Here is a 14,418-nt window from a genome sequence, read left to right as displayed (position 1 = left end):
AGGATTCTGTTCTGCTGTAGCCATGTATGTTTTGTCCATCAAGAAGTAACCAGCAGCTGCCTCCAGAATACCATATCAAGCATTGCGAAAAGAAATGCTTCAACCAGCATTTTAAAAAAAAGAATAGCTGTATAGTTTTGCTAGCACAATGGAAATCATAAGAAAAGTGGAGGCTACTGAAAGAAAAGATCATTGTTGGATGCATTTTGGAAGAAACCATCAAGTGATCTCTAGAAGGTTCCAAATGTTTTTCTTTTCTCATGCAAGGCTAACCTGCCCTCCTTTTCTCATTTCACATGTATATATTGTTAGTTTTGAGTAACTGAAATTTATCGCACAGGCCCTAAAACAGGCCCGTTGCATTACAAAACGTGTGGCACACAGGTGCACACGGAACGGGATGGGGCTAAGAACTGTATTTTACTGCATGAGGGAACATGGCCGCTGCCGCCGGACTTTCCAATCGCATCCTCCCTCCGTTCCAGAGGGCACAATTTCTGAGAACTGTTCTAAAGCATTCTCAGAAATTGCGCCCTCTGGAACGAAGGGATTGGAACACCCGGCGGCAGCAGCAGCGTTCCCTCGTGCAGTAAAATACAGTTCTTAGCCCCATCCCGTTCTGTGCGTGCCCACGTTTTGTAACGCAATAGGCCCATTTTAGGGCCCGTGTGATAAACTTTGTTGTGTGCTGAAACATGAACAGCTCTTCCCTTTTTTGTTATAATAAGCTGGCCTTATTCTTTCCATGTTACTTCTGCCTCTGGCATCAAATTTTCTATTAAAGAAGTATTACTCAGGATTGCATTTACTTCATTATCTGAGGTATAGTAGTAATTAATTTTACACCCACTGCTCAGATTTCAAAGTAAAATTTGACATTTTGAACGAACAAATCCAAATGTCACTTCAGTTTCTATCAACACCAGTGTCAGAATTCTAGTTATAATAGAGCTTAATAATAAACCTTTATTTGTATACCGCTTTTCTGGTGATCAAAGCAGTTTACATCAAAACACAGATATGATCCGATATGATCGATCCCTGGTCAGTAGCAGAGCACAATAGCTACAAAAACCAAAGATAAGGTTGCAACACTTCGACAACATCTGGTAACCCAGGTACCACCAATTAATCATGACACTGCACACCAGCAATGTGCACACATTAAGCCTGAACAGATGGCACTAACAAGCACACGGTAACAGCCCAACAGTTCAATCCTGTTATCCAAGAAAGTACATATATACTCCTCAACTCACTCAGGCATAGACTGGCCATGTATTTAACTTTATGGAGGACTGCCCTCAGTTTGAAGGTGTATTGTAATGAGCTGTTCAGCTGAAGTCTAACAGAACCACAAAGAACTACAAGAAAGGAGAATAGAGGCTATGAAGTTTCTCACCAATGACACGTAAACAATATACTAAGTACACACATGGGCCACCTTGTCACAATCTTCCCTAGCATGGTGAGATGTATTGCATTGGTATTTTTAAAACATAATAATTTCTAAATATGCATCAGTACATTCAAATCACAATATATGTATATTTATATCCTCTTCTGTCCTTTTTTCATTCATGTATAAATGGTCATCGTGCTAGTATAACCAGGTCATCATCAAGAGACCACAGCACTTTCCAGTCAGCACGTAACGTTACAAATAGGCCTGCACTGAGAATCTGGAGGCATCCCAGGGGAGAGGGTTGGATTTTCCTGTGGAACAATGCCTCGGTACAGACAATTTTTAGAACACTGCACAAAACTCATTAGTATTGTTATTCTCTGTGTGGAGAACCAGCATATTGAAAGGTGCACAAGGAAGAACAGAAGCTGTGTGAGCTGCCTGGCAGCTCAGTAGGTAAGGACAATGAAAATGAAACACAAAATGCAGCATCTAGTGACATTCTAGCCTCCACAAAGCCAAAGCCTGAGGGGTTGTTGCTTAGAAAGATGAACTGAAAGGAGAAGCAGGTAGCTCAGAATGCAGTCCTTTAGTCCTAAAAAAAAAAAAAAAAAGCAATACAGCCACAAGAGTGCACAGAAACATCCCTGGTTTAGCCCCAAACCTAAGAGTCAACGTAGAGTCATCACTCAGAGGAATGGCACAGGCATTGCATACCAAAGGTCCAAGAGTTAATCGCTGACCACAGTCTCTCGGAAGGGGGGGTTATGAAGGAACATAAACATACTTGTAAGTATAGGATGATAGCCAATCAAGCAACTAGCACAAACTACAAGATAAGATAACTTGGCCTTTTATTTTAACACATGCACAGCCTATTTGTACAAATCAATCATGTACTCTCATGTCTATTAGGATGTTTGCCATTTCCTGATGGTTAATGCTCAGATACCTTATAATCAGCTCCTTCAACCCACTGCATTTCATTTTGACACAACTGATGAGCTTGTCATAATCATAGCAATAGAAACCCAGAAGGAATTAGAAGAACATTGAATTTTGAGAACTTTCTCCCTTTATTTGCCACTGCTACTTCTGCAGAGGAAAGGACAATCCTATAATCCTATAATGTTAGGAAGACAACATGCTCTCTCGATCCCTGTCCTTCATGGCTGGCGGCCCAGGGGGGAATGGCGGTAACCTCTATGTTACGCCATATAATTAATTCATCCTTCAGGGAGGGGCGTTTTCCATTGAGCTTAAAATCAGCAGTAGTAAAACCTCTGCTAAAAAAGCCCTCCCTGGACCCCCTGATTCGGAATAATTACCAGCCTGTTTCGCTGCTGCCTTTTTTAGGGAAGGTGATCAAGAGAGCGGTTGCTTTCCAGCTTCAAGGGATCTTGGAAGAAACAGATTTTCTAGACCCATTTCAAACTGGCTTCCGGGCGGGCTATGGAGTTGAGACTGCCATGGTCGCCTTAGTTGATGATCTCCGTCTGGGCATGGACAGGGGAAGCGTGTCCCTGTTAGTGCTTTTGGACATCTCAGCGGCTTTTGATACCATTGACCATGGTATCCTTCTGAAACGCCTGAGGGAGTTAGGTATCGGGGGCACTGCACCGATAAGAGGGCGCTTACATCTGGTGTCCCTCAAGGAGCTATTCTGTCCCCCATGCTATTTAACATTTATATGAAACCGCTGGGAGAGATCATCCGGAGACACGGGGCGCGGTGTTATCAATATGCTGATGACACCCAAATATGCTTCTCTGTGTCCCAGACTGATGCAGTAACTAGGGATGGCATCTCTCCTCTAAATGCCTGCTTGGAGTCGGTAATGGGCTGGATGAGGAAAAACAGCTCAGCTTGAATCCAGAGAAAACGGAAGTACTAGAGATAGGCTCGCCCGGTCTGGGTGGTGAAATTTGTCCATCTGTCCTCAATGGGGTCACACTCCCCCTGAAGGACTCAGTTCGCAGTTTGGGGGTGCTTTTGGACTCGTCACCCCAGCTGACTTATCAGGTGGATGCGACAGTCAGAAGCACCTGTTACCAGCTTCGGCTGATACGCCAGCTGTGACCCTACCTAGGCCGGGAGGACCTTGAAACAGTGGTACATGCTCTGGTAACCTCTCGGTTGGATTTCTGTAATGCGCTCTACATGGGGCAACCCTTGTACCAAACCCGGAAGCTTCAGCTAGTGCAGTCCGGCCAGAGAGAGGAGAAGGAGAGGAGCTGCTTGGCAGCCATTTTGAGACCGTGTGCTTGAGACCGTGTGCTCGTTGCTGAAGGGGCGGAGCTTCTGTGAGTCACATCTGTGAGTCACAAGGGGGCGGAGCTAGCAGACTAGCTTTATATACCACCTTCCAGAGCCTTCCAGAACAGTCCGGCCAGAGAGAGGAGAAGGAGAGGAGCTGCTTGGCAGCCATTTTGAGACCATGTGCTTGAGACCGTGTGCTCGTTGCTGAAGGGGCGGAGCTTCTGTGAGTCACATCTGTGAGTCACAAGGGGGCGGAGCTAGCAGACTAGCTTTATATACCACCTTCCAGAGCCTTCCAGAACAGTCCAGCCAGAGAGAGGAGAAGGAGAGGAGCTGCTTGGCAGCCATTTGAGACCGTGTGCTTGTTGCTGAAGGGGCGGAGCTTCTGTGAGTCACATCTGTGAGTCACAAGGGGGCGGAGCTAGCAGACTAGCTTTATATACCACCTTCCAGAGCCTAACGGCGCGCGAATTTTAGTTTTCTTTAACTCAACAACTCTGCTCAAGTGGCATCAGGTTAGAATCAGATATTGAAACAGAACCTTCCCTTTAAGGGTAAGATAGCAGCCAGTACATTCCTTTAAAGAAGTATTCCCAGTAGATTGACTGTTATATTCATTACTAAAGACTTTGCACTATGGACAACGAGGGATCTGCTGCAGTCACCTGCAACTCTTGTGGGATGTTTCTCTTCTTGCCTACAGAAGTGGAGAACTTCACATGCACCAAGTGCAAGTTGGTAACACTCTTGGAGGAGAAAGTGCAGCAGCTGGAGTCCAGAGTAGCTACACTTCAGCATATTAGGGAACAAGAGGATTTCCTGGACACAATAGAACTAACCATCTTGGATGAGTACCACGCAGAGGAAGATGCTCGGGTGGAAGAGGTCACTTGCCAAACAGAGGAGGCAGACAGCTGGAGGAATGTCACAAAGAGAAGTAAACCAAGAAGGAATTGTTCGGGGAGCTTGCAGCTAGAGAATCGATTCGAAGCTCTTTCCCTTATCAAGGAGGATGAAGAAGAGCAGCATGGACAGACTTCAGGGACAGAGCAGGGGAGCCTGAGAGTCCCACCCGAGGGAACAGTCGCTGCTAAGCCTCGGAGGAGGCGTGTGGTCGTTGTGGGGGACTCCTTGCTGAGGGGTACAGAAGCAGTGATTTGTAGGCCTGACAAGATGTCTCGAGAGGTGTGTTGTCTTCCAGGGGCAAAGATCCGTGATGTGACAGAAAGGCTGACAAGACTGGTCAAGCCTACTGACAAATACCCCTTCCTTTTGGTCCACGTGGGAACTAATGATACTGCAAGACACAGCTTTCAGAACATCAAAAGGGATTACGAGGCGCTTGGTAGGAAGCTGAAAGGAATGGATGTACAGGTTGTCATCTCGTCTCTTCTGCCAGTTGAAGGGCATGGTCCAGGAAGGGAGAGGAAAATAGTAGATGTGAACAACTGGCTTCGCAGATGGTGCCGCCGAGAAGGATTTGGATTCTTCGATCATGGGTTGCGGTTCCATGAGGAGGGACTTCTTGCAACGGACGGGTTGCATCTCACGCCAGTTGGAAGAAATGTTTTTGCCAACAGTCTCAAGAACTTGATCAGGAGAGCTTTAAACTGAGTTCCGAGGGGAAGGGAGACAATATTAAGGAAGGCGAAAGGGATGGCGAAAATAGTCAAACTGACATAGAGGAAACAAGGCAAACAGTGCAAGGACCCAACAGTGGGAGGCAAAAAAACTTGCACAGGCAGCAAGTAAAAGGGAACCATGGTCTGCGATGTCTCTACACTAATGCACAGAGCATGGGAAATAAGCAGGATGAACTTGAACTCCTGGTACAACAAAGCAAATATGATATAATAGGCATCACTGAAACCTGGTGGGATGAGTCTCATGATTGGAATGTGGAAATAGAGGGGTATAACCTTTTTAAGAGAAATAGGCCAAACAAGAAAGGAGGAGGAATAGCACTATATGTCAGAGATATTTACACCAGTGAAGAGATCCAGGACATCAGTCATGGAAGCCAGGTGGAGAGCATCTGGATAAGAATCAAAGGGGAGGGAAACGACAAGGATGTTACGGTGGGAGTCTACTACAGACCCCCAAGTCAGACTGAGGAATTGGATGATATCTTTCTAGAACAGATGACCACACAGTCAGAAAAGAGAGATGTAGTAGTGATGGGCGACTTCAACTATCCTGATATTTGCTGGAAGTCAAACTCAGCAAAATCCTCAAGGCCTAGCAAATTCCTCACTTGCCTGGAAGACAATTTCATGGTCCAAAAGGTGGAAGAGGAAACAAGGGGGTCAGCTATTTTAGATCTGATCCTAACCAACAAGGATGACTTGGTTAATGGGGTGCACGTGGTGGGATCATTAGGTGGAAGTGACCATGTTCTCCTGGAGTTTGTAATACAGTGGAAAGGAGAAGCCAGGCAGAGTCAGACACGCATCCTAGACTTTAGGAGAGCGGATTTCAGTAAACTTAGAGAAGTATTGAGGGCGATTCCATGGTCAGAAATACTAAAAGATAAAGGAGTTCAGGACAGATGGGAGTTTCTCAAAAGGAAGATACTGAAGGCACAATTTCAAACAGTTCCAGTGAGAAAGAAAAATGGGAGGTGTCTCAAGAAACCAGGATGGATGACTAAGGAACTTTCAAGCAAGCTAAGTTTGAAACGGAACATGTATAAGAAATGGAAAAAGGGGGAAATCACAAAAAGGGAATTCAAAGAAATAGCAGGCATGTGCAGGGGTAAAGTGAGAAAAGCTAAAGCGCAGAATGAACTCAGGCTTGCTAGAGAGGTTAAAGACAACAAAAAGGGCTTTTTTGGATATGTCCGCAGCAAAAGGAAGAAGAAGGAAACGGTAGGGCCACTGCGTGGAGAAGATGGCAAAATGCTAACAGAAGACAGAGAAAAGGCAGAATTACTCAACACCTTCTTTGCCTCAGTCTTCTCAGAAAAGGAAAAGGGTGCTCAACCTGAGGAAAATGGAACAGAGGACAGAATAGGGGAATTTCAGCACAGAAAAAGTAAAGAGATAGTACAGGAATACCTGTTTAACCTAAATGAATTTAAGTCTCCAGGACCAGATGAGCTACATCCAAGGGTATTAAAAGAACTGGCAAATATAATATCGGAGCCATTGGCAATAATCTTTGAAAACTCCTGCAAAACAGGAGAGATCCCAGCAGACTGGCGGAGGGCAAACGTTGTCCCCATCTTCAAAAAGGGGAAAAAAGAGGATCCCAACAATTATCGTCCAGTTAGTCTGACATCAATACCAGGAAAGATTCTGGAGCAGATCATTAAACAGAGAGTCTGTGAACATCTAGAAGGCAATGCCATAATCACAAAAAGTCAACATGGGTTTCAGAGAAACAAGTCATGCCAGACAAACCTAATCTCTTTCTTTGATAAAATTACCAGCTTGGTAGATGAAGGGAATGCTGTGGATATAGTATATCTTGATTTCACTAAGGCCTTTGACAAGGTTTCCCATGACATACTTGCAAACAAGCTAGTAAAATGTGGGCTAGACAAAGGAACTGTTACATGGATCTGTAATTGGTTGACCAGCCGAACCCAAAGGGTGCTCAACAATGGCTCCTTTTCATCCTGGAGAGAAGTGACCAGTGGGGTCCCACAGGGCTCTGTCCTGGGCCCAGTGCTATTCAACATCTTTATCAATGACCTGGATGACAGAATTGGGAGCATACTTATCAAATTTGCAGATGACACCAAATTAGGGGGAATAGCTAATACCCCAGAGGACAGGATCAAGATTCAAAATGACCTGAATAGACTAGAAAGCTGGGCCAAAGCTAACAAAATGAAATTCAACACAGAGAAATGTAAGGTATTGCACTTAGGGCGGAAAAATAAAATGCACAGATATAGGATGGGTGACACCTGGCTGAATGAAACTACGTGTGAAAGGGATCTAGGAGTCCAAGTAGAACACAAGTTGAACATGAGTGAACAGTGTGATGCGGCAGCTAAAAAGGCCAATGCTATTTTAGGCTGCATCAATAGAAGTATAGTGTCTAGATCAAGAGAAGTAATAGTGCCACTGTATTCTGCTCTGGTCAGGCCCCACCTAGAATATTGTGTCCAGTTCTGGGTGCCACAATTCAGAAAGGACATTGAGAAACTGGAGCGTGTCCAAAGGAGGGCGACAAAAATGGTGAAGGGTCTGGAAACCATGCCCTATGAGGAACGACTTAGGGAGCTGGGGATGTTTAGCCTGGAGAAAAGAAGGTTAAGAGGTGATATGATAGCCCTATTTAAATATTTGAAGGGATGTCATATTGAAGAGGGAGCAAGCTTGTTTTCTGCTGCTCCAGAGAACAGGACCCGGAACAATGGATGCAAGCTACAGGAAAAGAGATTCCACCTGAACATTAGGAGGAACTTCCTGATAGTAAGGGCTGTTCGACAATGGAATGCACTCCCTCGGAGGGTGATAGAGTCTCCTTCCTTGGAGGTCTTTAAACAGAGGCTGGATGGCCATCTGTCAGGGATGCTTTGATTTGGATTTCCTGCATGGCAGGGGGTTGGACTGGATGGCCCTAGTGGTCTCTTCCAACTCTATGATTCTATGATTCTATGAATATGGCAGCTAGGTTGGTCACTAGATGTCCCAGGGCCGACCATATAACACCGATTCTGCATGATCTCCATTGGCTGCCTGTTCGCTTCCGGGCACAATACAAGGTGTTGGTTATAACCTATAAAGCCCTAAATGGCTTGGGCCCAGGGTACTTGGAGGACTGCCTCTCCCCATATAGTCCGCCCCACACACTCAGGTCGTCTGGGAAGAATCTGTTGAGGATCCCAATAACGAGATATGTATCAACCCCACAAAGGGCCTTTTCTATCTCGGCCCCTGGGATCTGGAACACCCTTCCTGAGGAACTCCGCTTTGCCACCTCCCTGGATCTCTTTAAAAAGAGACTTAAGACCTTCCTGTTTCGGCAAGCCTTCCCCGATGCTGCTTGATGATATATGACTCCCCCCTATATGTACAGCATTATCGAGCACATTTAGCTGGCCTGGATTTGATGTATGGTTTTAATCTGTATTTTGAAATGTTTTTATTGAAGTTTTTTTATGTATTGCAATTTTTATCCTGTATTTTGTATTTGATATTGCAATTTTTACCTGTATACCGCTATGATCAACACGGAATAGCGGTTTATAAATAAAACTTATTATTATTATTATAATCTGTCATTGTGCTCTTTAGCAATTTGGATCCTTTTTTCTCTTTTACAGGATACTCTTTCTGGCAGAAGGAAAGGACACAAGGCTTAGATCGTATATTGCTTCAGCACAGCATAAATATCCACTAGCAGAGTTATATTACACAAATCCTTTATACTGAACACCAACACAGTGAGTGAAACATATCTGGTTAATGATCAGTGCACATGGTTGACAACCTGTCATGTAACTGCAACATGCCACGTGTAGAAACAACACATAGGGGCAATGTATATTCACATGTTATTCTGTATACTTTCTATGCTACCACATGTGCAGCAGTCCCACATGCACAATTCTGCTTATGCTGCCATCACCTGGCTATGACCTTTATTAATTGTCCAAAAAAATAATACTCCATATGCATAATGCAACTTACACCTGTGCTATATCAGTAACAACATGCCACAATATCTGTCAATTCCACTTCTTCCTTTGCCCTCAAATGAATATCTTCTAAGGACTGGGGCCAGCATGGATGTAATACTGGTAGCTCTGTTGGAATTGTCTAGATAGCAATAGCAGCTTCATTTATCTACTGCTTCATATCACACTAAGCAGTCTCTAAGCCAGTGGTTCCCAACCTGTGGGTCGAGACCCCTTTGGGGGTCGAATGACCATTTTATGAGGGTCACCTAAGACCATTGGAAAACACCTATTTAATTACAGTTATGAAGTAGCAACAAAAATAACTTCATGGGTTTGGGTAACCACAACATGAGGAACTGTATTAAAGGGTCGTGGCATTAGGAAGGTTGGGAACCACTGCTCTAAGCAGTTTACAACTGTAAGCTAATTGCCCCCATCAAGCTGCATACTCCCTGATATTGCTACATTTCCCATCCTCTGTGCCTTCCAAAAATGGATTGAGCCTATCCATGGAAGGTCAACTGAGCATCTAAACCATTAACAACATCTGAATTTTTAACATAATAGCTAATATGTCCTTTTTTGAATTTTTTTTAATCATCACGTTTTTAGATGCATCTTGTTTTAATCTTGCTCTAAGCTGCCTTGGATGCCTTGTTGGGAGAAAAAGTGGAATGTAAATTAAACAAATAAAATAAAAATACTGGGAATAAGTGGTATACTGCACACACACACCTCAAAAAAAAAGTCCTGTGTGAAACAAAAGTGAAAGAGTCACATTCCCAAAGCTTTGACAGAATAAAAAAGGTCTTGCAAGGTAAAGACCTTGCAAGAAAATCGCAGCAAAAAGGGAGTCATGGTAGCTTCCCTAGGAAGAGCTCCAGAGCTAGGGTCTACCACCCAGAAGACTCTCTCTGACGTTCCCACCAAATTGGCCTGTGAGAGTGGTGAGATGAACTGCATTGCTCAAGAGAACTGAGTTTTTGAGCTTAGACAAGTTCAAACAGGAAGATAATGGATAATTTCAGATATGGCTGATCATTGGTTTGATTGTGCCAGATGACCTTGTTATCAAATTTGACCAGTCTATTGCTATGGAATAGACAAATCACATCCTCTCAGCCTCAGAGGAAGGTAATGGCAAACTCCTCTGAACAAATCTTGCCATGAAAACCCCAGGATACATAAAACAAACAAAATAATGACTATCTATCGTATGTATCGTATATACTCGACTATAAGTTGACTTCATGTATAAGTCGGGGGAAGGTTTTGAGGACAACATTATGGATTTATGACCCTTGGATAAGTCAAGGGTAACACTTAGGGACATGCAACAAAGGATCTAAATGATGAAGCAAAGGAAAACAATGCCAAAGAACCTACAAAATTATGGCAGGTATAACTATTTTGGTTCACACTAAAGGCTGGATGGAAAAAAGAGTAGATGGAGTTCAGTGCTTCCAGGACAGATTGCACTCTTGCCTTTCATCAGGGAATGGTTCCCTTTTTGATAAGAATTAAAGTATAGTATTTGCATTGACCCATGAATAAGTCAACCTAGGTTTTTGGGGTCAATGTTTTGAATAAAATTTATAGATTTATACATGAGTATATACAGTACATAAATTCAACCCAGACAATGAGAAAATTAAAATAAAGAGTTCCCATACCTTGGATCAAACACTGATCAGAATGGAGACTGCAGTCAAGAAATCAGAAGAAGACTAGAACTGACAAGAACAGCTATGGAAGCAGTAGACAAGATCTTAAAGAGTAAAGATATACAGCTGAGCACTAAAATTAGAATTGTCCAAGCTGTTGTATTCCCCATCACAATGTATGGATGTGAGAGCTGGACAGTGAAGAAACTGAGCAAGAGGAAAATCAATTCATTTGAGATGTGGTGCTGGAGAGGAGTGCTGATGATACCGTGGATGGCCAAAAAGACAAACAAATAGGCCCTTGAACATATCAAGCCTGATTTGTTTACAGTGTTTTCTAAATAAAATGTAATAACAATAAATAATAATAAATCTCCCTGGAAACCAAGATAATGGAGGCAGCCGTGCTTTGGCCACAACATAAAAAGGTATGACTCATTAGAAAAGACAATAATGCTGGTAAAGGCAGAAGGTAATAGAAAGCCCGGAAGACCACACACCAGATGAATGGACTCGGTCAAGTAGGTCACAGGCCTGAATTTACAGTACCTAAGCAGAACAGTGGAAGACAGGGGGTCTTGGAGATATCTCATTCACAAGGTCGCTGTGAGTTAAAGTGGCCTTGTTAACAACTATAGGTTTGCCTTAGAATCACCGTAGGTCAGAAACAACTTCAAGGCATACAGCAACAACAACTATTGTGTAAATATTCCTGTCACTGAGACCAAAATTGCAATCCTGTGCATGCTAAGAAACAATGCCGGCTGGATCTGATGAGAATGAAATTGCTTAAGCAATATTAGAATTAGGCTGTATGAACATCTTCCCCCAAGGTTCGGTCCACTTCCACCACCATTTCTCTCTCCTCTTAGAATACACATATGTCTGGTAGCAGACAAAGAGGATGGTTCAGGTTGCGTGGTTTTTATGAAAGTAATAGCAGTGTTGAAAATGCAGATTTAAACCATCAAAGGAAGATGGGAATCAGCCTTACTCTGAGTCAGATCATTGGTCCACTTAGCCCACTACTGGCAGCTCTAACTGGCAGCAGTGATTCTTTGGACTTTCAAGCAAAATTCTTTCTTAGACCTACTTTTTGGATCTCTGAGAGAACTTTGGGAGACCTTATCTCTTACTCACATACTAACCAGGCCTGATCTTACTTAGGGTGTTTACAGACCAGCCTGAAAGGCTTTCCTAGGGACAGAATCAGGGCACAGCATCCTGACGACATACACCTGACTCTGCCCCCAGAATGCCCTGATGCTATGGACCACTCCATATCGCATGCAGCATCATGGTGTGCCTCCAGCACTGCATTCAGATGATGCAGCATCAAAGGGGCACCATAGAGCTGCTCCGCTTTTTACAGCTCCTTTTTGCACCCTTGAAAGGTCAGATCAGGACTGCAGAGTGAGGTTGCTGCGGCCCCAATCTGACCAGGAAAGGGGCAGCATCTTGCTCCCCCTTAGTGTGGTCTGTAGATCCCCTTAGTTTCAGAAATTGGGTGAGATCAAGTGTGTTCAGAGTTGTATGGACAAATTAAGCCAGTAGTAAACCTTTTGTTTTGCAAGATCCAACAATACCTTATTATTAACACAGGAATGAAATACATACATGAGTATTACTACTTTAGGAAATTATTTACGTCACAATGGACTTATATGGATAAATTTTCTCTTTTATCAGATTTTGTAAATTTGGTCTATTTATGAAACTATTTCTTTTTTCCCCTTTCAACACTACCTGTGTACTCTCAGTTTTGGCTCAGAGGGATGTAATTGATTTTCATAAAGCTACATCTCCAGCCAAATGATGTACCCACACAGCTTTGCACTCCATTGCCGCTTTTCTGTTCCATTTATTTGCATCCTATTCTGCTTGAAGATCAGGGCAATTATTCCAACAACAAATGGATGATATAACACAGTAAAAGGGGCTCAGTGAGATGGGAACAAGGAACCTTTCATATTGTAACAGTATTTCAGCATACCAGATGTATAGATTAGAACAATCCGGCCTGATTGTGTAAACCTTTTATAGTAGCAGTTGCATACCAGGAGAGAAATGAATCATGCAATACCTTCCTTGGAATCTGTGATGTCATTATATTTTATTTTTTCCTACTGTGTGTTTCATACTGTTTTTCAGGGAAGGAGGGGAATCTGTGAAGTTGCTGTTGGGAGATCACTCTGACCTAGAAATCACAAAAATTATGTAATTCTCAGTTGGAATATAAAGTCATGGAGTCAAATAGTTGAAATCTGCTTTTATTTTTGTAATGACTCTACTTTAAATCTACTTTATTTCCAATCCAGCAATACTTTACTCTCAAGCCACTCTGTCATTCTTACACACATTTATGCATGTATGTTAAAACAGATGATCCTCAAGGATCTAAAATTTTGTGAATGTTCTGACAAATCTATTAAAGAAGTATCTTCCTACAACTATCACACCAACAAATTTTCAGGGTCATCTTCTTTATCCTAGTTTATTCATATTCTACATCTGCTGGAATTCGGAATGATCCTTCGAATCATCCACCTCCACCATAATGTGGAAAACATGCTTTATGCAAATACCCCACTTGTCCATAAATCCACAGCAAGACAATAAAATGGTAGTCAGTTTTTTGGTGAAGCCCAATAATTCCTACTGATTCAACCATCTGAAGTGCCCCATTAAAACACTGAAGAGATGGGGTGAGTGGGTTGAGGCGCATTGAGAGGAGAAAGGAGAAGCTCGGGGGGGGGGGGGAGGGTTAGATTAAAATTTCAAATAAAAAATTAAAATATATATTTTAAAAGGTTTTTTTAAAAAAAAAAATCACATTTTACCAAATTTTCACTGTAAGCACACGAAACTATGTATATGTAAATACATTTAGGTTGTGTGTATGATATTGTAATTTAAAAATAATTTTAGTTGTGCTAGTTGTTTATGTCACAACTATTACTATTACATTCATTGATATATGGGATTTACAATTTATGAACAACATTAGTATAAACAGTGGTCAAATTCAAAGATATAGTCATGTTAGTCTATAAAATCAGTATGTAAAGGGATCTTGTACCACCTTTGACACTAACTGAAAGAAAGATGCATCTGAGAAAGTAAAGCCTATGAAAGCTCATCCTGACAACTTAGTCTCAAAGGTGCTAAAAAGTCTCCCTACATACTAATTACATACTGATTAGTACAAACAAACATTCCTAAGGATTCTGTATGGTGTGGTATAGGAAAATATCAATGGGGGGGGGGGGAGTGACACCATAAGTTACCACACTATGTAACACCAACCCTAGTGATGCCACTGCAGGTCCCATAAAGAATCATTCTGGACACTTTTTTTAAAATGTCTGGGAGAAAACATTGTTTCATTTCACATTAGAATACCATAAATGAAAGTTTCTCAAAGAGCAATGTTCCAGATTTGGGGTACTACCACT

General features: G+C 42.5%; 1 pseudogene; it reads left to right on the top strand.

The window, feature by feature from the left end:
- The first annotated feature begins 437 nt into the window (after positions 1–437).
- Positions 438–14,418, top strand: part of LOC149314894 (casein kinase I pseudogene) — an 81,343-nt pseudogene continuing 67,362 nt past the window's right edge.

The sequence above is a fragment of the Sceloporus occidentalis genome, unplaced genomic scaffold (genome assembly GCF_023333645.1).
Source record: "Sceloporus occidentalis isolate IW3139 unplaced genomic scaffold, rSceOcc1.0.p SCAF_4, whole genome shotgun sequence".
Classification (NCBI taxonomy): Eukaryota; Metazoa; Chordata; class Lepidosauria; order Squamata; family Phrynosomatidae; genus Sceloporus; species Sceloporus occidentalis.
The sequence above is the reverse complement of the archived record's forward strand: the minus strand, read 5'-3'. Positions and strand labels throughout refer to the sequence as shown.